Consider the following 25,841-nt stretch of genomic DNA (forward strand, 5'->3'; position numbering starts at 1 on the left):
GGTAGGCTATTGCCAAACTCACTGGCCTGATCTTTAGGGGTGATTTGTCATCGTTTTTAGCATCTTTAATAACAACACACTGGATCCTGAAGTAAACTGTTAGTAAATGTTTCAACATGAACGTGACAGTGCGCCTCGTTCAACCTTGACCTCTGTAAACCAGAAGCACTTTTACTGAACAACTATGTTTGTGTAAGTGTTTAGCAAAATTGCATGTGCTGATGATTATACATAAGTGTATTAATTTGGTTATCAAACAAATAAAAAAAAGCCTCCAAGCCTCCGCCAAAACACAGAAAATTCGCTTTTTTCCCCCGCAGCAAACAGATTCCTAGGATCCCTGGTGATAATCAATGTCAAATTTGAAACAAATCAAATTTAAATATAAAAAAGGTGACTATAAATACTTCATTAATCAAGTCAAATCTTTCATTGAAAATGTGTAGGACACTTTACACAAAATGTTTGAATGTTTAATCTGTTAAACATGGATTTACAGCCTTTGTTAAAATATGGCAACTGCTTAATGTAAATCAAATATTGAAATACATTAAAATATGATTTTGTTAGTGGTCAAGGACATGCAATTGCAGTATACCACATACAGCATTCAGAATTCAGCCTGTCTTATGTACAATTGTGTCACAAACATCCTATTGTGTTGCCATGGCATTCTTTCGGACACATTTTTACCAACATTACACATGAGTCTTGTGGGGAATTTTTTTATGACTTCCAAATATAGGCTTTTGTACTATTTTGGCTAGTATACAGCACTAGTAAAAGTATTTTTAATTTGTGGTCTGCAGTCAACCACATTGCTAGCGGTCACAACAAAAAAGTAGATTGAAAACCAATCCTAAATTTAAAGCAGTAGGATCAAATACTTCATGTAGGCTATTTATACTTCTTAATAAAACACAGGAATCTTATTTCTTTTAATTTTAATTAAAAGGGAAGTGAAAGCGGAGTGTACAATATCATTTCTTCTGTTTAAATCTCTCAAAATAAAACTTCCCTTGACTAGTTTAAAATGAACTGAAAACCTTTCATTTTAATAGAAAACAGTTATAATATCATGATCGTGTAAAAACGACAACTGGGGAGCACTGTCCTTAAATGTGGTACATTTGTAGTTAAGACTTATCAGTTTACCATGGTGTACCATGTTTTTCTTTTTTTTTTTTTTTTTAATATGCGTTCCTATTCTTTTATGGGACATACAATGCATACCTATGCTTTACTGTGCATTCACAATGCTCTTATACCTTTGCTTTTACTATCCTAGACTATAGTAAGGGTGAATCCTACATATCTTTAATGTAAAAAGAAACTGCATCTGCAGGTGACTAATGTCTAGCACAATCTGTGGCCATCATAACTTGCCTACCGACTGACGCCTTGACCAGACTCCACCCAGCTCCTCCAGACCCTCCTCTCCCCCTACACCCCCACCCGACCTCTCCTCAACACCTGTACTAGAAGACTAGCTGTACCTCCTCTATGCTCTCCTGCCTCCAGATCCCGCCCCGCAGTGATGGAAATACCTTCCTATGGATGTCAGGACTGCCCAGTCCCTGACCACCTTCCGGTGCCTCCTCAAGACTCACCTCTTCAGACAACACCAGTAAAACTCAACTCTTCCCTTCTGGACAATAAAGCACTCTGCCTTTAATGTACTTCAACCTGCACTTATCTGCTCCCAACTGTATTTAATCCTGCACTTAACCCAACCTGTAGTATTTTGTATTTCACCTGCACGCGTATCTAACCCTGATGTAACTATCAACACTGTTACCTGCTCTTGAACTGCCCCAATATCAAACCGCATTTTGTTTTGTATTTGCTCTTATTAGGACTAAAGTCATTGTATTTTGTATCTTGATCTTAATTGTACTGCAATATGTATTTTTTGTATACAACTGTAAGTCACCCTGGGTAAGGGTGTCTGCTAAGAAGCAAATAATAATAATAATAATAATAATAATAATAATAATAATAATAATAATATGTGGGAGTCATGAATGGCCAGCTACTTTTTAGCATCACGGTGGAATTTGGGTTTGTTATGTGGTCAGCATTTCCAAAACTGTGTGTGATCTTACATCAACCGACGGAGTAATCAATCCCAAGTTTATGATACTGCACACTCATTCTTCCCAATGGGATCATGAATCGTGCTCTAGGCATTTAAGGTTTTGAGTCAGCCTTGTTCTGAATCACTCACAAAACACAAGAGGGGTGTTCTCTTAACCGCAGAGTACCGTAGCTCTTAAATTGTACTGCTCTGTGCATACTTGTATCCTCTATTGTTGTATTTCCAACAACATAATGTCTTCAATCTACCTTTTCGTACAGCTTAATGATGGTATGTAAAATATACAGCGCTGCAACATGTATTGTAAGTGGTCTCTCCGCATGGAGAAATGCAACATTAGCAATTTCTTTGAAGTGCAGTGTTTGGATGAAACATCTACAAATGAGAGGAAGAAGATTTCAGCTAATGCAGTACTGGTACAAGCTCCCCATGCCAGTGTAACCCAGTCCAACTGAAGATGGCCTCTGCCTTACTGTGAATGACATCAAAGCAGAACGCTAACTATCTAACCCACAGACATCAAGCAGCAGGCTTTGCTATGCTACAGCTAAAAGAACTTTATAAAAACCATCGTTCATCTTTTTGGAAAGGTATTGCTCAAGCGTCCTGTCTTTTTTTGTTGTTGTTGATGCAAAGGAGCAGTTGAAAAACAGGAAAGAAAACAGTCCACTTACTGATCCAAATAAAGCAGTACTCTTACCTCCCTCGGCCCTTCTCTCATACACAGTCTTTCGAAATCCAAATCAGAGGCCTCAATGGGCAGCCATTAAGTTCAAATGTTTACAGCCGTGTGCAGCAACTTTTTTGGGGGGGTGGGGGGGGGGGGGCAACTCTGAATGAATAGGGCGTCTGCAGGGAGTAGGTAAGCGTTCAGTAGCAACAGTAGCATTGATCAGCGTCATGGTGGCACCCACGAGCAGAGGAAGGCGGCAGGCGGGGATCAGCTTCCTTGCGAGATGTCAGATGATTCAGACAGACCAAACAGAAGCAGCAGTAACCACTATACCAGCTTCCTTCCACCCCCTGAGCCGACATAGCCCAATTGCGCAGAAGCAGACTCTGCGTTTCCAGTAAGTAGCTGGTGAATGAGTGAAAGTGATAGTGACTTAAACTATGTCAGTATTTCACTGGTTTGCAGGCTGCCGTAGTTTTGTTTACTGTTGTGATTTCACTCTTCAAGGCTAATAAATAGTACACCACGATGACGAAGTATCAGAAAGAAGAGAGTTCTGTAAGTGTTGTATATTGACCATTAAAAAACAAAAAAACACAAAAAAAAAATCACGATGTCCTATTGAAAGCTTATAGATTCCGTTAAAATGTCACCAATGAAGAGGATTATCATTTCTTACCTCTGATCTGAAGTCTCTGTTATCATGTAAATGCAGGAGGTTCTTTTGGAGATTAACACCACTAACCTAAAAAGAAAAGAAAAATGCATATTACAATCAATGCATACTTGTATAGGTCACGGCAAAATTGCATAGCCACTAAAGCCCTTGTACAGCAATAACTCTCATTCTCCAGATTCACATGTCCAGGAGTCAGCATAGTCCACTTTGATTTTCAAAGTTCATCAATTATCAAAAAGTAATAAAAAGGTGGTGCACACAGCTCTAATGTCATCATGCCAAAATGTAGCCCATAGGTGTAATTTACATGGTAGACATGTACCCCTTACTTTTTCATTATTTCAGATAAAATAATCTTTATGCATGCATCAGCTACAGAAACTGCCACCCCCCCCCCAACTTTTGAAACCAAATTTACGCCACTGCCGTAGCCAGTGCCATTATCCCTTACCTTTTCTTGAGCACTAACTTAAAACTATACATAAACCGTATAGAAACCTATACACTCTGTGTTTATTCCACAGCCTTTGTAGCAAACCACAAACGTATGTTGTCAGCCTGGAAGTGACAGACCACATCCTGTACTGTACCGTTACTCATTACCCAGCAGAGACCAATTACAGAAAAATGAACTTCGGCCTGCATACTTTACAGTAGTTGTCTATTAGGCTGCAAATCTGCACTTGAATATGTATTTAAGGGGAAAAAAGCAGACTAGTATTTATAGTCATCTGTATATTTTACTTCTGTATTTAAACTATGTTGATCTTGACATACGGTATTCAATTACAGTGGTTTACAATCCATCAACATGCTGAAAAGTATGAAAAAAAGCCTACCGAACAGTACATTTTCGGTTAAACGTAATATAGTGAACTACTATTCTTATTTGTATATAGCGTTTAAAATGTTTAAATCTCTTTGTGTATGTGGGTATGTTGTGTTTTATGTTGTCTGTTATATGTATTATTATATTGGCATACGGGGTATAAATGGGGATATGTAGCACAGGTGATGTAAAATGTATATCTGTCTTTAGGCACAATGCACAATGACTTCACGTGCATATTAAAGTGGGTATCTGTAGGGGGGCACGGGGAGTGCACAAGTAGTTCATGTGCTGAGATTCAAATTGAATGATTGATTAGCAAATCGAGTCTCGGTACAGCTGCATAAAAGATCCAGTGTTTCACACACACAAGGTTGGGTGTGCGCAGTGGAGAACGGGCGAGAGAGAAGGAGAAATTAAATAACAAATGCTACTAGTGCGGAAGGACTCGCACGACACTTGTTTTGAGGTTTGTCCACTGTCTGTTTTGTCTGTCTGTTTATTTTGGGCCAACGTGCCTTTTTGTTTTGTGTTTAAACCTTTTATTTTGTTCATTTATAATAAAATGGTGCAACAGCACAATTCATTCTGTGTCCATTCTCTTCCTGGTCTGACCTCACCACCAGCCAGCCCGTTCACAATGTATTACACTCCCTGGCCATTAATGAGTTAATATTTTATCTGCTAGTGACTATAACTTTGTGATGCACTCTATACTGAAACCCTCATAACTTTACCAAGCCCATCTACTCTACAGCACTTCCTTTACATGAGGTCATTACCTCCCTCCAATCAGCATGGTGCTGCTGTGAAAGTGAGAAGCCAGAAGAGCTCTGTCACCTCAACCAAACAGAAATGAGAGAAGTGCTGTGCTGCAGATGTGGTGTTACTGGTTTCTCTTGATTCATACCAATACTAGAAATGCCTTCTCAGCAACTCGCTGCAGAGTATGAATGGGTGGGGGGCGGGGGCGGGCTGGCTATAATATCAATGGCAGTTTCCTTATAAGGGCAGATTTTAAATTCTACCTATAATAACTCTCTAGCGCTCTCTTTTTATTGTTTGTTCATATCAATAAGTTCAATCATATCACCTAAACATATTTTTTGTATGCAAGAAGTTGTTCTGTACGATTTCTATGATGTTTTTATAGAAGCATAATTATTTGACCTCTGTTCTTAATTTGTGATGGCTTTGAACTAAAAGTATGCTTTCACTTTTAAGGTGTTACTAGTGACCTTTGAATCTAGGGACATTTTAAATCAAGAGCATATTTGCTTATTGATCTGATTGTACAGATTTAGGAAGGGCTGTCTCTCCGTTCCTTAATTCCATTGGCCTCTGACTCCCGATAAAGTTGTGACGGACACATTCTGGTTAAGAAGAGAGCTGAGATCACCAGAACTCATTTCACAAACACCCCTAATGGAGGAGATTTTGCGCTACAGAAATAGCTTGCAATTCCGCAAAAGAGTCCCCGTGGTAAAAATCATGTCACATAATGATTTACCTTCAATGGGGCACCTGCTCCAGTTCCATATTCCTAACATAGATCACTGCTAATTGTTCACCGTTTCTCTGGGTGCTTACTGTGTTCTAGGGCTGCTTTCATTAGCTACAAATTCTAGTAAAAAAGATAAAACAGACAAAACATTTACTGTATGTTCAAAGCATCTAACCCTTAACCCACATGGTCATCTTTTTCAGATTACAGACACGAAGCAGACAGATTGAAAAGATTACACCACTATACATATTGCATCGGAAATACACCATACAGGACTATTTTCTGGGGTATATTTCTATTAACAATGTACAAGTACGTAAAGTAAAACCAAAAACAGTGATGTTAAAGTGATCCTTTGGGCAAGGTATGGGAAAGAATGGTCTATGGGGGTTTAACCTGCAAACTAACATAACTTGTGCAAGTCGCTATACAGGACTGCTTGCGTGCATAAATCTCTTTGATAGTTAAACCATTAGTTGCTCTGCACGGATGTAACAGACCCCATTGACACTGCGGAAACAGAGGGACCGATTTACAGTTACCAGTGAATTTGACTGAGAAATTTGATGCTTGAGGCTTTCACAGCCCCCCCTTTAAAATGTGGCTCCTCTGTACCAAATGGTCTTGGGGTGCTGTTTAAGTGGTGAGACCCCCAATTCAAGCTGAGCTCCCGCAGTTAAAATGTCAATTTAACATTAGGTTTAAGACAGTAGAGCTGCGCTGATACTCCTACTCATAACTTTAAGTAGTATTAAAAAAAAAGCATCTAGTATTAAACAAATCCATTCATGGATTATTTCTGGCCTTCCTTCACCTTTACAACCAAGTACCTATTAAATGACAATAGCCGACTTGACGTGAATCTTCCTCTCATCCGGGGCGCTGACATTTTTACTGCAATAAAAATAAAATCAGCCTTTAAAAGACTCAATACTGAAGTGAATTGGCATTGATTGGTACTCAATTGTAAAGGTGAGGGAAGGACAGCTTTTCTTGTTTTGAAATCAACACATTAAGGAATGGATTTTTTTAATCCCTGCTGATAAATACTTCTCAAAGGCAATCATGAGTATAAGTGTCAGCACCCCCTTATATCTTCTTTAGCTTCACTTGGGGATTTACTGTCATGTTTGTAAATGGTTCCCCTTGGCATGTGTGTGTGTGCGTGTGCGAGACACAGAGGCATGCTTGGAATTACCCCAGTCTTTTTAAGGGGGTGGGGTAAATCCAAGCAAGCCATGCTGAAAGTGAAGAAATCCCGTTCTTCTGAAAGCATGCACTAAGACTACAACCCCACCCACACTCTCCCTGATATTATACTTCCAACATCTGTTACCCTTCCATAGCTACTGCAAACCAGAACCCAGGTCGCGAGGCAAAAAGGTCTACGCAATCAATGGCAGTTTTAAATCCATCCCTTTATACAGCCTCTTCATATACTGTACACACCACTGTACTTAAATACGTATGTGAACCTCAATGAAAATTTATCAAGTCGACAGCACAGACAAGATCTTAATTTAACCTGGATGGTCTATTCTATTGACTTTCTGCCTACTTTTTTCACTCATACTAAAACAGTCCAGTACTTTATAGAAGTTGTACGTCGACAAATGCAAGTTTTCTGTTTACGCGGGCTTGAGCTCACTGTACAAGGGCATAGAGCATGCGATACACGTTTTAGGACATATTGTAAAGTTTTATATAAATTGTGATACTTTTATGTGACCCTTTAAATGTTAAAGAAGTGAGAAATCATTGAAACTCTATCCTTGAACATTCTGTGATTTTCCTGTGTTTAATGTAACCTCTGAATCAACACAGGCAATGAACTCTTAAAATCAGACTGTACATAGCTGGTTTACATCAGCAGTTTGCAACCACCAGCCTTATCGTTCGACCTTGTGATGCGTGGGTATGTCTGAGAATTGAGCAAAACACATCAAGTTGTTAATTATTTTTGCTGAATTGCCTAGAACCTTACAACATTCAGAAAGGTTTGTGCCTCCTCAATAATTGCAATTCAAGATTAATGCTTAAGTAAACTCTTGCTATCTGGGTTTTTGCTGACCTTGGTGGAGTGAAGAAGAAATGCAGATCTTATCTGTTAATGTGCTTGTCTCACACCAAAGATCGCACTAGGGAAATAAGACCAAATTTGGTCAAGGAAATTACATAAGCTAGCTGTATATATCTGTGCTGTACAAAGTAATTTTGGGGCTCAGAAGACTACATCTACACTGACGCCAGCTCAGACATACCATCTCTGTGCCCTGGCAGCTCAGACAACATCTTGAGGCCAGGGCGAGGCTCGACTACCACCTGCCGAGACCTGTAAGTTCCCTTGCAATCCGCTCTGTTGCTCAGATTCCATCTGCTGACCTAGAAGTTTGCTTGTAGTACTGTTGTGACTGCGTTCTGCACTGTCTTCGAATTCGCTTTGTTGCGGAATACAACTAATTAAACCTGACCTGAAGAACACTGGCTGATTATTATTAAGAAGAAAACTAACCTTCCAACATAACAACTTTGTGTACAAATTCAATACATTTTTTTTTTATGTAACAGCTGTGTTTGTTAATACAATTTTTCTCTGGACCTACAACTGAATGTGCAGTCTGAAGCTTCGCCATGGCTACCAAAAAAGACACTGTACAGTGCAGTCCATCAGATTAAAAGACACAGAAGATGGATTGTAAATCTAGGTGTCACAGTAGTTTTGTTACAGTAGGCATGTAATATTATACAAACATTGCACGAGATTGAGGCTTACAGCGAAAAACTGTTGCTGAAGGTTGAAAAAGTAAGTGGCAGATGGTTTTCCATTATATGGTAAAATGTGCAGTCAATATACATACTTCTAAAACACCTATTTATGAAAGTCAAAAGAATGATTTATCCAGAGAAATATGTGATGCTGTGGCCATGTTATTTAATGTGGGGTGGCATCAGAGGACACAACTGACATCTCGACTATTTTTCGGGCAAAAGTAAGCGCTTAAGAAGAGCTCAAATCTGTACCAATCTGGGGCTCTCCTGGTAAAGGCACAACTGAGTGGTGTGCTCTGTGAGTCAAGCAGTCAGGGAAGCACAGCTTCAAGTCCTGGGTCCTTTCCTGAAAACATAAGAAAGCTATTAGTTCCACTGAATTGCTTTGGGAAGCCCCTGTCTGGAATCCAACTCAAAAAGATGACTGCGCAGTACAAATCCTCTGTATTTTCACGCTCACTCAAGTTCTCTCTGTTTTTAAAACTCAATTCTGGAAGATAAAAAAGCAAAACTCTATACAACAACACTGATACATGAGCGATGGAATTTTTCAACTAGAACGAATACTCAGTGTGGTTACATTATGGGGGATTCCCCAGCCATTCAATTCAAATGAACAGCACATGAAGCACTAACATACCAGGAACTTGCTGGTTTCTGTTTTAACAAGATCCTGTCCACCCTGGGGTACACCAGTGTAGCTCAGTTGAGGTGTCTACCAGATTGTAATTTACAAACTGTACAGTCATAGTGAATACACAGATACTGAAACTCACCGCTGTACATAAAGGTCAGCTGTTCATGCAACAAATGTACCTTCCATTGATGTCAGTAAAACCACAAAACAAAACCACCCAGCATCCTACATGTTGTAGGTGCAGTGGTTATAACCCTCATCTCTGAGCTCAGACAGCCAGGGCTGGTTCAGATGTGGACTGACAGTTTGATGCAGTTCTGTTGCCATGCATTTCAGCATATTCCAAGTGTAATGTTTTGGTGGTTTGAGACCTTTATCGATACAAAATTGTCAATTTAAATGGAAAGGAACGTCTCAGGAACAGTGCAGTGGAAATAAAGTAAAATAGATTTTAAAAAGCAACAGAACACTTAACTATAGAGCAGACGTAGCTGACCTGGAACACTTGTGTTTTTTTGTATATTATCAATCATAAATCACATGCAACTGCCTGGGGTATTATCTACAGTGCTGTAGGCAAAGTTGTTACATCATGCAATTACAGCCTGTCACATGTAATAATGCTATTGAGGCGGAGCACCGCGACTTTCCAAGATTTTCTATACAGTAGTAGTAGCCTATGTAAATTCAAATTAAGTTTAGTTTTTTTTTTTTCATTTCTTTAAGTTGCCAGATAAATCACTCCCAAGTTTCTCAATTTTATCCAAAGAACGTTCACAGTACTGTAGAGTAACTACAGTATCTTATAGTAGATGCAGTTCTGTATCATTCCCTCTCCTTAAATAACCATTACCGTAACAGGGATACTGTAATGTGAGTCATAGGAGACCTCACAGATTATTAAGGTCTTCCATTCACAAATGTGAATGTTACAAAACCAGTGAACACCTCTGGCACCTTCTCAGTTGCTGTGTTGCATTCAATTTAGAAATGTTCTTCTTTCTTCAGTAAAAAAAAGTTCTTTCTTCAGTAAAAATGCCTCAAAAGACTTTGCTAAATCTACCCTCTTTCGAGCTGGGGTTGTCAAAGGCTGCTATTCAGTAAATGCAAACTAAATCATTTACATACAATAGCGTACATATACTGTAGGACTAGATTCTCAAAACGCATTTACTCCAAATTTTCATTTGCACAATATTTTCTGGTCAATACAGTAAGTATTTAGGGTAAGGGTTCAAATGGTTTTGGGTGTAGGGGTTAGTTTTTCAGTAAGTCCTACTGGATAGCCTAAGACAGGCTCAAGTCCAACTAATGAAGGCCAGAGAAGGCGCACGACCATAATGAATATCTTGTGACATGTTTGTGACTGGAGTGAGTACCATGTTGAACTCATGAATGGCATAAAGCTCAATAGATTTCTTTCAAGGAGACCTTAACCTAGGGGCTGGTTTAATTTACTAAATATGAACTTTCAAAAGTTGAAAAGGACATAGCGCCCACATGGAATCATTGCAACAGACGCTGCACCGTTACCATCTACCAAAGACTGACGAAACAGTGCAATAAAAGACATTTTAGGCCGAACTAATATTAAACTCAAAACTGGAAAGATAGGTCAGTAGGGTTTTGGGGTGTTTGTTGTAATTGCACTGTTTTTAGCTTAAAAAGGTTAAAAAAATGTTTTAAAAAAAAAGCAATGAGACACTGTTAATTAAATATTATTGTTTTATTTACAATGTTCCTTCATGAAAAAAATAGGCTATTATTATTTTGAATGGCTAAAAACAAGATGCCTAGGTGTCAATAAAATTAAATTAGGACACACCACAAGATTATATTCCTGCACCAACCGGAATGACATCATTTTCATTATGCTGCTGAACAGCCCGCACTGTGTACTGTAGTGCAAATACGGCATTTCCCTACAGTGCAGTAGAAGTTACTGATACAGTAGATACAAGAACACTGTGTACCGACAAGAGAAAACCCTGCAGACACACTAGAACACCCTCCCATTCTTCTATTGATGCGTTTCACTGCCATCACATAAGATGAAGGTATATGTAATTCGAGCAGATTGGGAAAGCCACAAAGCAATACAAAAACATACCATATTTATTTCGATTCAAAATCAAGGACATTTTTGTATTTTTAAAATGTGCCTTTTTATTTTACTGACCGGCCGTAAATGTATGGACGGTCGGCAACCTTAAGTCAAATGCAGTTTGAACGTTTTACTTCTTTCTCAGTCGGAGGTGGGCTTTGACGCATTTCGTTAAGAAAATGCTCCTTCTCCAGGGACGGGGATTCTTCTTGTTTATGCTTTGTTGCCCCCAAAAAAGACATCGTTTGCTGTATTCAAGCAAAATCAAAACTTACTGACCTGGAATCCAACTGGCCGCGCGGGTCAGCCAGTTTGATTCTGTGTGAACTTAAGTGAGATACATTGCCTCGGCTGAAATGTCAGTGAGTGAAGTTCTTCCAGTCTGTGCGCAATTCCGTGTCTGTTTGCATGTTGAATGCTGTGTTTTTGCTGCCCATGTTTGGATTTCATAACAGTAGTTCCACCTTACTTAAAAGTAATGCCTGCACTGTTGATGCCTTTAGTTAAGGCTTCAAGCACAGTGCAAAAGACTGAGAGCAAAAGGACTAGAGTAGATAAAGAGAATGCAAATAGCTTGGAAAATCCCAATGTGCAACAAGGCCTGAGTGCCTGAGGCAGTGAGGACTGCTGATAGGCAGAGAGGAGCTGTAGTATAGTATCTGCATTGTACTATGAAATAGGAGCAGATGGAGCCAGTAAACTCAATAATATTTTTACAGACTAATCCCAAAAACAATAAGCATGTCAAAGTAAGCTTACAATTACCACAAAAGGGACCATTTTAAAACACTTGAGCAATAAGCCAATATAATAGCTACCAGTCATATTGGCCAGGAATAATAAACTTCCAAAAACAACAAAAGGATTGTACTTTATCACGGACATTAGATAACCAGGTTCATGACCAGGAGTTGTATTTTTCCTGGCACTCGCACACAACTGATGCTTGCTGGCACGAAATGCAAACCATTTAGAGTCAATCCACAATTGTTTAATTGTTACGACAGAAAACCACAAACACTGCAACAGATTACTGGACTTCAGACTACTGTATTTACTGGTAGCCTGCCCTTCGAAGCAAACAGTAGCTGGCTGGCACAAAAAGGCATTACTCCTCAATTCAATATGTAGGGGACAGTAACAGCACTGTACAGTGTTAAGGTGCTTTAACTAGGAGTTGGTCTTCAGTTCTAATTGCCTGCCATAGACATATCTAATGCAGGCTAGATCAGTCAAAGGGTCTTTATATTAGTATGATAAGCACCAGCGCCCTCTAGTTCACAGCAGTGTATTGCCAGCAAAACAAAGATCACTAGAGGGCGCTGGCATATGGTAAGCAATTACTGTCCTGTACAACTAGAGAGAGCTCATGAACTCTGGTGAATGCACATTAACTAGAGCCCTATGGAATCCATGTTAACGAGAACACGGACAGAAAGAAAGATTAACGCGGAATTAAGTGCTGTACGGAAAAGAAATGTAGTTGGCAGTAGAGCATTAAGCTTGAGATTTACATATTTGAAGGGAAAATGTGAAACTTTAATTGTCAGTACAGGCAGTGGCATAACTTTGATTTCAAAAGTGTGGGGGGGGGGGCAGTTTCTGTAGCTGTGTAATAAATGAGGTGGGGTATTCTGTAAGGGATAAACAACAAGAAGGGTTGAAACGGTGAAAATAATTAGTCGTTTGAGTGCGTTAAATAAATACCATCATGGAAAATAGGGCTTGAAATGAACACAAACTCAAACCGAATGGAAGAAAAAGTAGAAGCATGTAGATTTAAGGTTTTGTGTTGTTCATCTTGCCTGCGGTGTGCATAAGTTTACTCTTAACATTTAACAAAAAAAATGAGACAATCTAAAATCTTTACTGTATTAACGTAGCAGTCAGGGCCTACCTTTTGTGCACAGATAATGTCTTTGCCGCTAGGAATCAGTTGACAGGCAGTTGCATACACCTTACTTGAATTTTGCTCTGGATTGAGTGTACGGTACAATAAGTATCCCCTGGCTTACAGTTGTTAATACATCAACTGCTTGCCTGCGTTGTCATTGCAATAGATTAAAGCAAATGCCTTCGTCAGGGAGTTGGTTGACTTATCATATCGCAAGACCTACATAAGTTAAAGCGTCCAGATCTATCGTAAGGCTTGCAGCTGCTTTATAATAAAGAATGCAAACTCTTTCTATTCATTAGATTCTGTTTATATGTTACAGCATTGATGGATCATAGTCTGGGGCCTATTTTAGTCTAATTCCATCTTGTTTGTATTAGTTTTGCTTAATATGAATCATTTTTCTTAATGCAAATTAGCCATTGTATGGCAGTATCTGTGTGAACAGAGGATATTTGATTACTAAAGTAAAAACAGAGCAAATCATTCTTTGCAAAACCAATTGATTTACCTCACCAATCAAATGCCACAGCAAGCCGCATCCACAAAGGAAGAATATAAAATGGTGTAGACTCTTATTCACAAAAGGACTATTTAAGGAATGGTTTGACAATTACTTTTTAAAAGCTTTGCCGTTGTCAAAATGTCAACTGCTTAAGAAAATGTTTTATTCCCAGTCTCAAAGTACTATTTAACCCCAGAGTGTTTAATTTTTGCGAACAAGGCCATACTGCATAGTAAGTTTAAATCATAGGCTTAAACTAAAATGCGATTGTGTGAAATACTTCAAAATGTTACCTCAGTTGGATTTCTTGTAATGAATTTTGAAGGAAAACAAATACAATCAAGGTTTTATTTTCAAACATACTGTAACCCACATACACATCAAGAACTGCACAGTAAAAAAAGGGGAAAAATAAATTGCATTCCCTGCTATTTAATTGCATCGGTGTAGCACAAGGTTTATTACTGTACCACAGTATTGCGTATGGAGTATAATGGGATGTAAAACCCAGCATGCAAACAATCAATGCTAACTAGGTTCCTCATTCCCACTTACAAAAAACATCAATGCTCATCACTTAATCTACTGTTAGCGCCAGGGCAGACTTAAAGTAGTTTTTTGAACGATCCCAATGTTTGAGCCGTCACCAGGTTAGCTGTTATGCACTTATGCTGTTATGCTAAATTATTGTCCTGCCTTGTGCTTCGATTGGCTTTTCTTGAACTTGTCCTACTATTGTGATAGTGCATAGTGCATATAAAATGTAATTGCATTTCAAAATTAAAAAACACAATTAACAATAACAATTAACTAGCATCCAGAGCTTTTCACCTGTGCTGTAATGGACAGTACTGTTGCATATATATTTCCATAACACCACAAAACCCATGGTTTTGCAAACACTGGAAAATATAAAACTGCTAAACGAACGCCGGCAAAAACAAAACAAAAAACACATCAGGACACCAACGGGAAAGAACAAAGGGGGGGACTGACAGCTGAGTGTTGCTTTTTCTTTTTTTAAAACCTCACTCTACATTCTGTCTTGTTTGACAGCTGCTGTGCAAATCCATGAGCCCACTCACGCAAGCATGTTGTCAACAGCTATGCCAATATCATTTGCCAACCTGTAACCTTATTCATATATTTTCCAGTACAATGCATAGAATTAGTTATAAAACAATCTTCCATGAAAATGATTCTTGGTGATAAATCACTCTCCCGACCTGTGAGGGCGCTGTGTAAAGGTAACAGCGTGCCCTGGACTGGATGGCCAGACAATTCATTCCCAGGGTTAGAAGGAAGTCGGTCATCTAGAAAGAGGGCGGAGCTACAATACACTAAATCATCGACCCGGAAGGGAAACGACGTGGCAGCCGCGGATTGGAGGAGCGGTTGCACTAGTTAACCTAGGGGGCATAGCCAAGTGATCTGTTCCTTGTTATGGTTAAGCTGAACTGGAATGAAAGACGTGTGTTATTATTGTGAGTGTTTTGTTTGTTTTGTCGTTTTTAAATATACTGTTTGTTGTTCTTTACACGGCTAACATGATCCGGAGCTGTCGCCAGAGGCCTGCACAAACCCGGACTACACTGCACTTTGTTTCACGAATAACTGTATTTACACCATGAGCACTTTAGCACGCACTGTGGACTTGAATTTGTGTTTTGTGTTATGTGTGGGTGTATAAGATCGGGACTATTATTTCTTGACCAACCCGTGGATTAAAACAGTGCAATACACGCCGCTGTATTGCCAATTTCTCATTGTTATTGTTTACTGCCGTTCTGTCATCAGACTTTGGATTCTAAAAATAAACAACAATGCACCTGGATTACCGTTGTCTGTCTCTTCATCGATCACTGCTGTATTCCTGCGCACTGTTAACCACTTTGCCACAGATCTGTTTTAAAGATCTAAAGGAGATCTGTGCACCTACGCAGACCTGTACTATATACGGGTCTAGGGAAGAGAACGCCACTCAAAACTGCAGACTGCTTTTGTAGTACAGGAAATATAACCCCACAGGAGCAGTAAACTACTGTGTATACTTTATACTGAAAAATACATACATGGGTAGGAATATAAGACATTGAAATGAGTTAATCCTAGGGTAATTTTATTGTATTCAGTACCCCAATGTAATTGTATTGTACTGCACTTTTTTATATCATTGTCTTTCTAAATACAGACGGACCTACTGTTAAGACAAATTGAGCCACGGCACACTCTCGTCTGTATACTGAAATAATCAGTAATATTTATATATATATATATATATATATATATATATATATATATATATATATATATATATATATATATTTATATATATATATATATATATATATATATATATATATATATATTTTTTTTTTTTTAATAAAAGCAGTAAAGGCAAGCATGAAGAATAAAGATAAAGAAATGAGTCAGCCGGTCCCAAATAGATAACCAAAGGGCACAGCACTGAATTTGTGATGTTTTACACTTAGTGTAGCACAATGACCAACTGTATTATACAGATATTCTGTTCAGTTGCCCCGCAGATTTAAAGCATTTCCTAAAGCTGCCCGAATCAGTTGTCTATTATTCCAGACTCCTCAGATTCCTGTCATGAATGCCTAATCTCTTTTTTTACTGGATATCGGGAGACACACACTGTGAATGCATATCGACTCTTCTATGAAATAAACACTGGGAGTACAGCAGATCTCTCCTGTTTTCAAAACAATACCCTTGTCCCAAGGCGTTTCAAGTATTGCAGAATCTTTATAAGGAAAGACTGCATTAATCCCAGTATTAAACAGCAATGGTACAGTACCATGTTCTCAATGCTGCAATTCTTTTACAGTATTCAATGCCTTTTTTTTTTTTTAAATTCAAGAGGGAAAATGCATCCGAATGCTCTTATTCTACGACAATTCTTGAAACTCCCAACAATTTCAAAGCAGAAATGGAATTTCATTATTCATCATCTTAAGATACAGTGCCATCCATTTGTCAAGGCTTTTTAATCCACAATACAATTTGCAGTTTTTGCAAAGGGGAAATAAAATGATCAAAAGCTATAAAGCAAACCAAGAATCACGCAGCCACCACGTTTCACAAGCACTTATACTTCAACCCAGATTCTCTCTTTCGTAAAGATTATTATTTCTGGAATCATGGCCAGCTGTGCAAAACAGACAAGTGTACTCTTGCCCAATTCATCTCTAAATGTTGTTTTTTAAAATGCAATTAAATGTAATGCATTAATATCAAGAATGTACAAAGGGGAGGAACAAATCTACCCATATACTGAGTGGCACAGCTGTGTTTCAGTCTTATATGAACAACGCACCATCAACACATGTCGTGACTTGTGGCTTGCATAAAATAAGGAATCTTTTTTTTTTTTTTAATCTGGATATGTTGCAATGGTTTAAAAAAAACAAAACAAAACACAAAACTAGGGTTTTGTTTTGAACCAAAATCATAATAAACATGTTTTCACTTTGATCAGAAGAATTCACCAGCAATCCTAAAATCCAGGGTTGACATTTACAGTAACCTAGATGCAAGATAAATAACAAATGCTCTGTTGCAGAAATGAAAATAACTGGGAAATAAAAAAAAAAAATGTCCCTCTAAATATTACTGTTGTACTTTAGATATGTTTACTGGTCTGCTGCTTAGAGTGGAGATCTTTTCTATAGACATTTTTGTCCATAATGCTGGAGTTCCGTTTTGAAAGTAACCAGGTTCAGTGAAACAGCGAGACAGTGATCATCCTCTCATGTATTCTATTGTGTATTTAAAAGTGCCAAGCTTTTGAGTTTTTTGGTACTCCGTGTAAAAAGATAATGCGGCTTATGATTACTTTATTTTTAATAGACCACTCTAACCTTAAATCAGTAATGAGTATTATTATACAGCCTTCAATAGTTAGAAAGGTAGTCCTGATTAAGGACATTTCATGTTTGAATATTCTTTCAAAATATAAAACAAATATACAATTATTATTAGCCTATTTAGTTTTTAATTAGCTGGAAAACAAAATACTGGGATGGCAGTGCAGGTTACAGATTCTGTTAAGGATAAATATAGTTGTAAGCAAGTCTCTCTCTACACCCTAAATGAAACCTTATTTAAACCATGTGTAATTACAGTTACATTACACTGCATGCATGTTATTATTATTATTTATTTATCCAGGGTGACTTACAATTGTTACAAGATATCACATTATTTTTACATACAATTACCCATTTATACAGTTGGGTTTTTACTGGAGCAATCTAGGTAAAGTACCTTGCTCAAGGGTAAAGCAGCAGTGTCCCCCACCTGGGATTGAACCCATGACCCTCCAGTCAAGAGTCCAGAGCCCTAACCACTACTTCACACTACTGCCCAGCTATTACCATTTAGCTATATCAGCATTGAAATTACAATCAGGCTCTTTCGTTGAATCTAATTTTGTGGCGAGAAATCCCAGAAGGGGTTTTTCTACTTGTGGAAAACTTGTCTAGACTGCTCTACACAACTCGGTAAATCCTCAGCACTGTGTCAAACTGTCTTTAATGAACTACAGTAGTTTAGGACTATAGAAATAACTCAAAAGGGGCCTGTTTCAGACTTCGACCCGCACGAATCTTGAAATAACACACATAACTGTAGTTTCCGTCAATTCTCAGATTGCCTCAATGTTACTTTAAAGTAAGGAAGTGTTAGATCAGTGTTAAATAGGGGAACTTCTCGATTTTGCATTACCGCAAAACTTACAGAGCTACTCAGGGTGCAAACACAATATTAAAGCAAAATTAAACCCAGGTTACGTTTGACACCCGTACTTCATTGATTAGTTGTTTCTTTTCGTAGATCAGTTGGATTTGTAAAGAGCGGTGTTATTGTTTGCATAACTTTGCATAAGCACTGGAATCCCTCCATATAGCAGTTTGAGCCATTCCAGGTGTTGCCAGGAGCTTAACTTATCATTTGGTATGCCGGACTCGCATCGAACCACATAGAACCATGGAATTCCTTTGACTGCTACACACTTAGAGGTAGTATATGAATACAACTGCCTTGTACTGTATTATGAAATATGGCAATTTGCATAGCGCCTTTCATACATCAAAAGTTTAGAATAAAGATACTACCTAACAATATTGCAAAGAATAAATCCTTAAAAATAACTACACTTATACATTGAGGAGGACAGGGGAAATAAGTGAGATTTAAAGCTGTTTAAAAGAGGTGAGATATCCTGGTAGATCATTCTACAGTTTGTGATTTAGGAAAGAGTTAACATCTAGGCTGGGGGAGGTGGGGCAACAGTGTTGAAAACATACCTGTGGTCTTGCAGTATTTTAATGTACCATCCGGGACAGGAAACAGAGCTACCTCTGATAGGGATAGGTCATTTCAAAAGGGCAATAAACCCTTTCCACACACACACACACACACACACACACCTAGCCTCATTGAGCAGTTCTGTGCCAATCCGCCACTAATCCACTATAACACAGCCTCTGTGTTGTAGATAAACCATCTGGTCCCAGTGGCTAAGCAATAATAGGAAAAGCAGAACTCCATGTGGGTCTGCTAGACACACACCTATAACAGGCTACAGTGCATGGTTTACTTCATCTGCTAATAAAACACTGGGAACACGCTACACCAATGTATAAAGGAAACCTGAACAGTAAATTATTATTTTTTTATTTTTATTAATCTCTCAAACTGGGGGAGGCATATGCCCTTACATTTAAAGTTAAACTGCTTTGTAAAGTTCTCATGTCAAATATATATATATATATATATATATATATATATATATATATATATATATATATATATATATATATATAATTTTACTCCTGGTGGATTGTAATGTTTCGCTCAGGTGTACCTAATATAAAAGACACCCAGACTGAAAAAGGCACTGTTTAGCAGATCTGAACAGGAAGAGGACGGCCTAGAGGACTTATCTGTACTTATACAGAGCACTCCACAGTACATACTAAAAAGCTACAAATACATACTGCTAGAAAAAATATCTAACATATTGTAAGATATACAGTGCACTGTATAAGTAATGTCATGAAATGTCTAAAACAAAAAGGTAGGAAACAGAGATTCTTTAAATCATTGTGAATATAAAAATAGGAACATAAGAGCATAGGAGAACATCCAGCAGTCAGTAATACTAATCTTCAAAACAGTGTTTGAAAAAAGCAGAGAGTGGAAGTATATGGAGGGTTTGCCACAGCGCCCTTGGGAAGCAGACACAGATCCTGAAGAATTCCCTGGCAGGTAATACTTAGCCATGTCCTGACAGGACCTGATCTTTGAGTGAAGATGGGGAGGGGAGGGGAGGGTATATTTCAGGCAATCTACAATTATACTGTATGTGTGTTTAAAATAATCTTCTTCAAGCAAATTTATAGAATTTTCTTGAATGCTGTGGGTAAGAGGTGTACTGCAAAAAAGGTTAGCTATAGAAGTAAATAGAAAAAACATATAAATAATGCATTTTAAAACTAATGTTCCCCTAAACTCATTCCCACCGTTTACAGTATCTATCTATATATCTATCTATATGAATCAGTGGTTGGAAATTCTGGCCTGTGATTGGTTAAAACCTCATTCTGACCCCACCGGGCAATAGTCTCCATCTGTCATGTGATTGGTTCACATCACTGTCAGTGCCGCCCCTAGCTGTATACCAGACTAACATCACAATTGAACTCAACTGTCGGTCTCTGCTTGAGAGAGAGACAGGGTTGAATGACATACTGTAGGCGGTTGAGGTTTATGAGAGGAAGCTAATGCTACTTACTATGCTTGGCTGCAGACAGTGTTATTATCCCCTCTGGAGCACTTTTAACATATAAAAACAATTAGTGAACTTGTGAAATACAAATCCAGCATCCTTGTGGACATAATACAAAGGGATCTCTGATGCAATGGTACTGTAAAATGAATATGTTAAGTGTTATGTGGTGGTGGCTGACACGTGAAATTATTATTATTTTTTTTTTTTTTTAGCCTACAAATCAAAATTGCCCCAGAGGAAATTAAACAATACAGTACCAAGTACAAAGACAATATCTCAGAGCACTGGATCATCCAGAAAAATGAATAAGAGAGAAAAAAACGCTACAAACCTAAAGACCTGCTGAGTCAGTGGTTCAGTTTTGATGAAAATTACTCATTGTACACGTACTTTTGACCAAAGTTCCCCTAAACACAGGAAGAAACAGGAGGGGAAAAAACCCACTGAAAACTTTAATGTTGAAGACGTGATGTCATTATATATTTATATTAGCCTGTCTAAAAAAAGCCTTCTTTAAAGTCAAATTACACTAGTGAAATAAAGAAGTAAAATGAATGGAATGTCAACATAATGTACTTCTTAAAAGAAATGATCAAGGAATACTGCAAATACTGATCTCAGTTTTGATTGCAACACTAAAAAAAGAAGTGCTCTATTACTAGAGATCTCATAATGATTCATAACAGGAGAATATTAGAGGCAGGGTTGGGGTCAATTCCAATTCCTTTTAATCCATTCCAATTCAATTTTAATCCATTCCAATTCAATTTTAATCCATTCCAATTTGAAGTCCTTGAAGAACACGTAATTTGAATTAATTAAAATGGAATGGGAACTGGAATTGAAAATTGATTTTAATAATGAATTGGAATTTAATTATTTTTGTTTTATTTATTTATTTTTTTTACACCAACCCTGATTAGAAGTGCAGTCGGCAGCCAATTTCTTACTGAATAAATCAACATTAACAGATGCACTGAGATGCATTATGAAGCCCTGTTGGATACCATACTATCCCAAGAAAAAGAAAGTTGAAGCCCAAAATACAATATACAGAACTAATCCCCATCCGAGGGCTTGACCTACATTTTGAAAGGACAATAACAGGTTCACAAACCCATGACAATTTCGGGTTAAGTCTATCAAATCCACAGTAACGACACAAAATCCTGCATCGCTAAAAACTAAATCTGTCTGACTTCTTTTTAATAACAACAGATTAACAAAGATGTTATCTTGCCCTTGTTAAGTTTTTCCCATTTCACCTAAAAAGCATTTGTCAAGGGTATTTAATATATATACACAATTCACATCTGGCATTGTAAAACAATAACAGGATGCAATAACTGTGACCAACAGCTTATGGGTATTTCCATTAATAATGGTAGTATTACATAAATGTGATCTACATTTTATCTCCCCCATACAAAGGTTTTAAATCACTCTGCGTGTGTGTATTGTCTTGTTTGTTTTTTTTGTTGCTTTTAAAATTGCTTAATTATATTGGTTAATTGCCTTGAAAAAGATTGGAGGAAAATATTAATGCAAATCTCTCATTAGGTCAAACTCGTGTACTGTAATTGCTTAAAACCAGTGTTTTGTAAAAGTCTAATAATAACTTAATAACATACCAAAAATATCAGTATGAGAAATCGGACCATTCCTGTAAGGTTTGCTGCACTGGTGTGTCATCATTACTGGCAAAACTAAGAACTGCTGTGATTAAACATCTGTGTATATGGATAGCACCAAAACAAACATCTTGCACTTGTCATTAGTTTGATACATAGAGAGCTTATTAGAGAAACAAAAGCACCACTTCCATTCAGTGGCCCAAATGTGATTTCAAATCAGTATAGACTGATTAAGTCAAGGAACAAAATGAAATTCTCACAGCCTTTTTGTCATTAACAAACACTTTGAATAGAAACTATAAACGTCTTCTTTCTGCGCTCGATTTAGTCTGTCTTCATTTGCTTTTAAATTGTGCTGAAATTGATCATTTTGCAAGCTGCAACAGATGTCAAGTACTAAATAACATTCGCATGAAATGTCTTCCTATCGTAAAGCCTGAGATTTAAAAATTGAAGAGATAAACCATTGCTGATCCCAGAAGCCTCGCTTGAAGAAAATGGAACTGGTAAGCATATGAATGAATGAATGAATGAATGAATGAATGAATGAATAAATAAATAAATAAATAAAAATATTGAAAAAAAAAACACACAGGTGGAAATGGGCTGTGCGTCACATGACTGACTAATGTGTTTGCAAATGGGATGTTGTGCAATGTATAGAAGCTGCATGTCTCTGTTGTAAGTCAGTTTTAGTTGTGAAAGGCAAGGCAGTAGATCAGACAGATGCTTCTGTATGGGAGATGTCACATTACTGAACAGTCAAAAGAATGAATGGGTCTCCCCCACATCACACATTCGTACCCCCAACTTGTAGAAATTACAAGTGGTAATCATTGAAGAATATTCAAGCACCCCTCGGTACATCAGTGCTGTCCTGCCTGCAACTAATGATAATGTTAGAGCACCAGGTGTTTTTAATTTTGTGCCTAACCCAGTAGCGACACAAATTTGAAGTTAAGGGTCATTTCATTGGCCTAATGTTAAAATTCCTTACATTTTTAATACACCTACAAAATAGTAACAGATGATAGATATTATATAACATAATCTGTAGAAATAGTCCCTTTAGTGAACACACATATTACAATTTTACATTCAATGGACTGTACATGAGCAATCCACAGAACTGACTGTAAATCATTAACTGTACTCTGCTTCAAAAGATCTATTCAATACCAAAAGATTATTATTGTAAATCATTAACTACACTCTGCTTCAAAGATCTATTCAACACCAAAGATTATTACTTTAAAGAGTAGGCTATCTTTATCTTTGTTATCTATAATACTGTACACGTGCTTGAAATATGCTACAGTATGATCTTGAAAATAAATATTCACGAATGTCAGGCTGCAGAGGCAGACTGTGCGTGCGAAGGGCAATCAAGGCAGCAGCACTCAAGTAATGCAGTTTTAGTTTGCAGCCCAAGCTTGCATTTACAGTGCCTTCACAATCTGCAATGAGTGCAAAGCGTTTCTGGCAATATTCCACAGCAGTTCGTTTCCTGACATTTCCGCCTGGAGAAGTACAACCCAGCAGAACATCTACTCTGACAGATCTATGCCCACCTCTAAAATAAATACAGCAGACACAAGCCTCTAAGATAGCACACAGAATCACTCAAAATGCTTTCAAAAAGTCAGGCTGGGCTACTAGGAACTTTAATGAGGATTCAGCATTAAGTGCTCTAGCAACAGGAAAGACTATCCTGATCTTGATGTACTGAACACATACATATCTTGGGAATGATTGCATGATTGAAACCACAGGCTCAGAGGGTGCAACATTTAAGAGGGTTGTTTACTTTTGCGGTAAGCACAAGGAATTATAAGGTACTTCAGCATAAATCTATTTTATTTTTTTATAAAAGAGTAATGCAAGTACTGTTTTCAATAAGTCCTATTCAGAATCCGAAGAGCACAGCAAGTAAGACTCTACCGCCTTGTGACAGGGAGGACTTTGTCGCTGGTTCTTGCACGGATGTGTGCAGCTGGGATGAGGAACAAGAGTCGCTATGGCAACCAATTGAGCAGTTAGGCTCTCCTGGCACTGAGCTGATAGGGAGGTGCGGATTGGCTGGGGGCCGTGCCCAGGGAGGCTGCGCACAGCTCAAAAAGCTCCACAGGATTAACCTTTGTTGACATCGAGGAGGAGAGTCTCCGCTCCACAGGATTAACTACTATGGAAGCCTTCAAGTGTAAGACAGTGGCTGTGAAGACTCTGCTCAGCCAGGACCATCGCTGGGAGGCCGGGACTTCGGGAGTAACAGCAGAAGATTAGTTTAGGGGGTGATGATACCAAACAGTATGGGTTTCGTAGTGTAGTAGGTTCCTGGAGCGGGACGTCTCTTTTAATGAGGCTAGCGCTCGCCTTGTGTGACTAACTTATTTTCAGCTTTGTTTTGTTTGCTTCATTAAATCCGACACTAGGGCTCTAGTGCAGGGTTTCCCAATCCTGGTCCTGGGGGACCCCTGTGTCTTCTGGTTTTCATTCCAACTGAGTTATCAATTACTTAATTGAACCCTTAATTGAAGTATCCGTTAGTTTAACAACACTGTTTTCAGCTTTTAAACAGTTGGAGATTTCAAGTTAACTATACCATTTTATAAACAACTTGAAAATCAGCAATTTTTCTTAGGAGCCGAGAACAATTAAAAGGGTCTTTAAGCACATTATTAGTTCAATTAAGGGTTTAATTAAAACCATGAGACACAGTGGGTCCCCTGAACCAGGATTGGGAAACCCTCCCCTAGTGGTAGCCTGTGTGGATTAAATCTGCGTGCATGTGTTGAGTGTCAACACCCACTGCTCTGTGTCTGATTCAGTACTATTCAGTGACGACCCACATACGTAATGAACCACTCTGTTGCACGCCTATATTTTCCAGTGTGGGCAAACGACAAGTAATATTTCAATCAATAGAAAATGTACAATGCAGGCAATTTGCCCACAGCGGAAAACATACAACCCTACATTTGTGTAACCAAATGCACACCGATTGTACGTTCTTATCAATGCAGTGCTCACAACCAAGAAACGCTTGAATGTTTGAGAAAACAATAAAATAAAAAAAGAAACATAATCCAAGTAACCTCAATGTAAAAAACAGACAAAATCAAGGATAGCTTGACGAATCCCCCTCATTCAGAGAGTGACTTGAAAGACACAGCCCACTGGCTACACATTCCTCACAGACTGCATAACTTGCCCCTTTTCACCCCATAGGGAAAGCAATCTGATTTTGGTCATCTTTTCCAAGATGCTGTTTGGGGAAAGTGTCAATTCAGCTGTGAATGTGAAAGAGCAAGGCTGCTGTGAAGCTATGGCCTGTTTAACACACAATCCTCCACTGTACACTATTTGTATAGAAATGTTCCTATTTCCACAATTCAATAGCCTTAGTTTCTTAATCTGAGACACAATTTGGCCTGTGTTTGAGAAGGCTTTTAAATCTAGGTTTAAACTTTTAGTTGTTTAACAACAACAGTGCTACATTTAAAAATATAAAAAGAAATTAAAAGTCTTTTTGTTTTAACAGAACAGTATTGTGCTTATCAAAATGAAATTGACAAGAGTGGCTACACTTGCACAGTTAATCACAACGCATACCACCAAACCCTCAATACACCCATATTTAGACTCCTATGACATCATCACTGTAGGCTGGACTGACAGGAACACTATTCGGCAGT

The 25,841-nt window shown here is 38.1% G+C and overlaps 1 protein-coding gene across 3 annotated transcripts in view; it reads right to left on the reverse strand.

The window, feature by feature from the left end:
- Positions 1-25,841, reverse strand: part of LOC117433413 (signal transducer and activator of transcription 5B-like) — a 58,810-nt gene that overhangs the window by 18,194 nt on the left and 14,775 nt on the right. Inside the window, exons 2-3 of one of the 3 annotated variants that reach the window (XM_034055654.3) lie at positions 8,808-8,901; positions 3,451-3,516 (exon numbers count right to left, since the gene is read on the reverse strand). The gene's annotated coding sequence lies outside the window, so the exon portion shown is untranslated. Of the gene's footprint in view, positions 1-3,450; positions 3,517-5,789; positions 5,809-8,807; positions 8,902-25,841 lie in introns of those variants that run through there. The other 2 variants (XM_059006710.1, XM_034055653.3) reach the window with 2 other exon arrangements.

Source organism: Acipenser ruthenus, chromosome 33 (assembly GCF_902713425.1).
Source record: "Acipenser ruthenus chromosome 33, fAciRut3.2 maternal haplotype, whole genome shotgun sequence".
NCBI lineage: Eukaryota > Metazoa > Chordata > Actinopteri > Acipenseriformes > Acipenseridae > Acipenser > Acipenser ruthenus.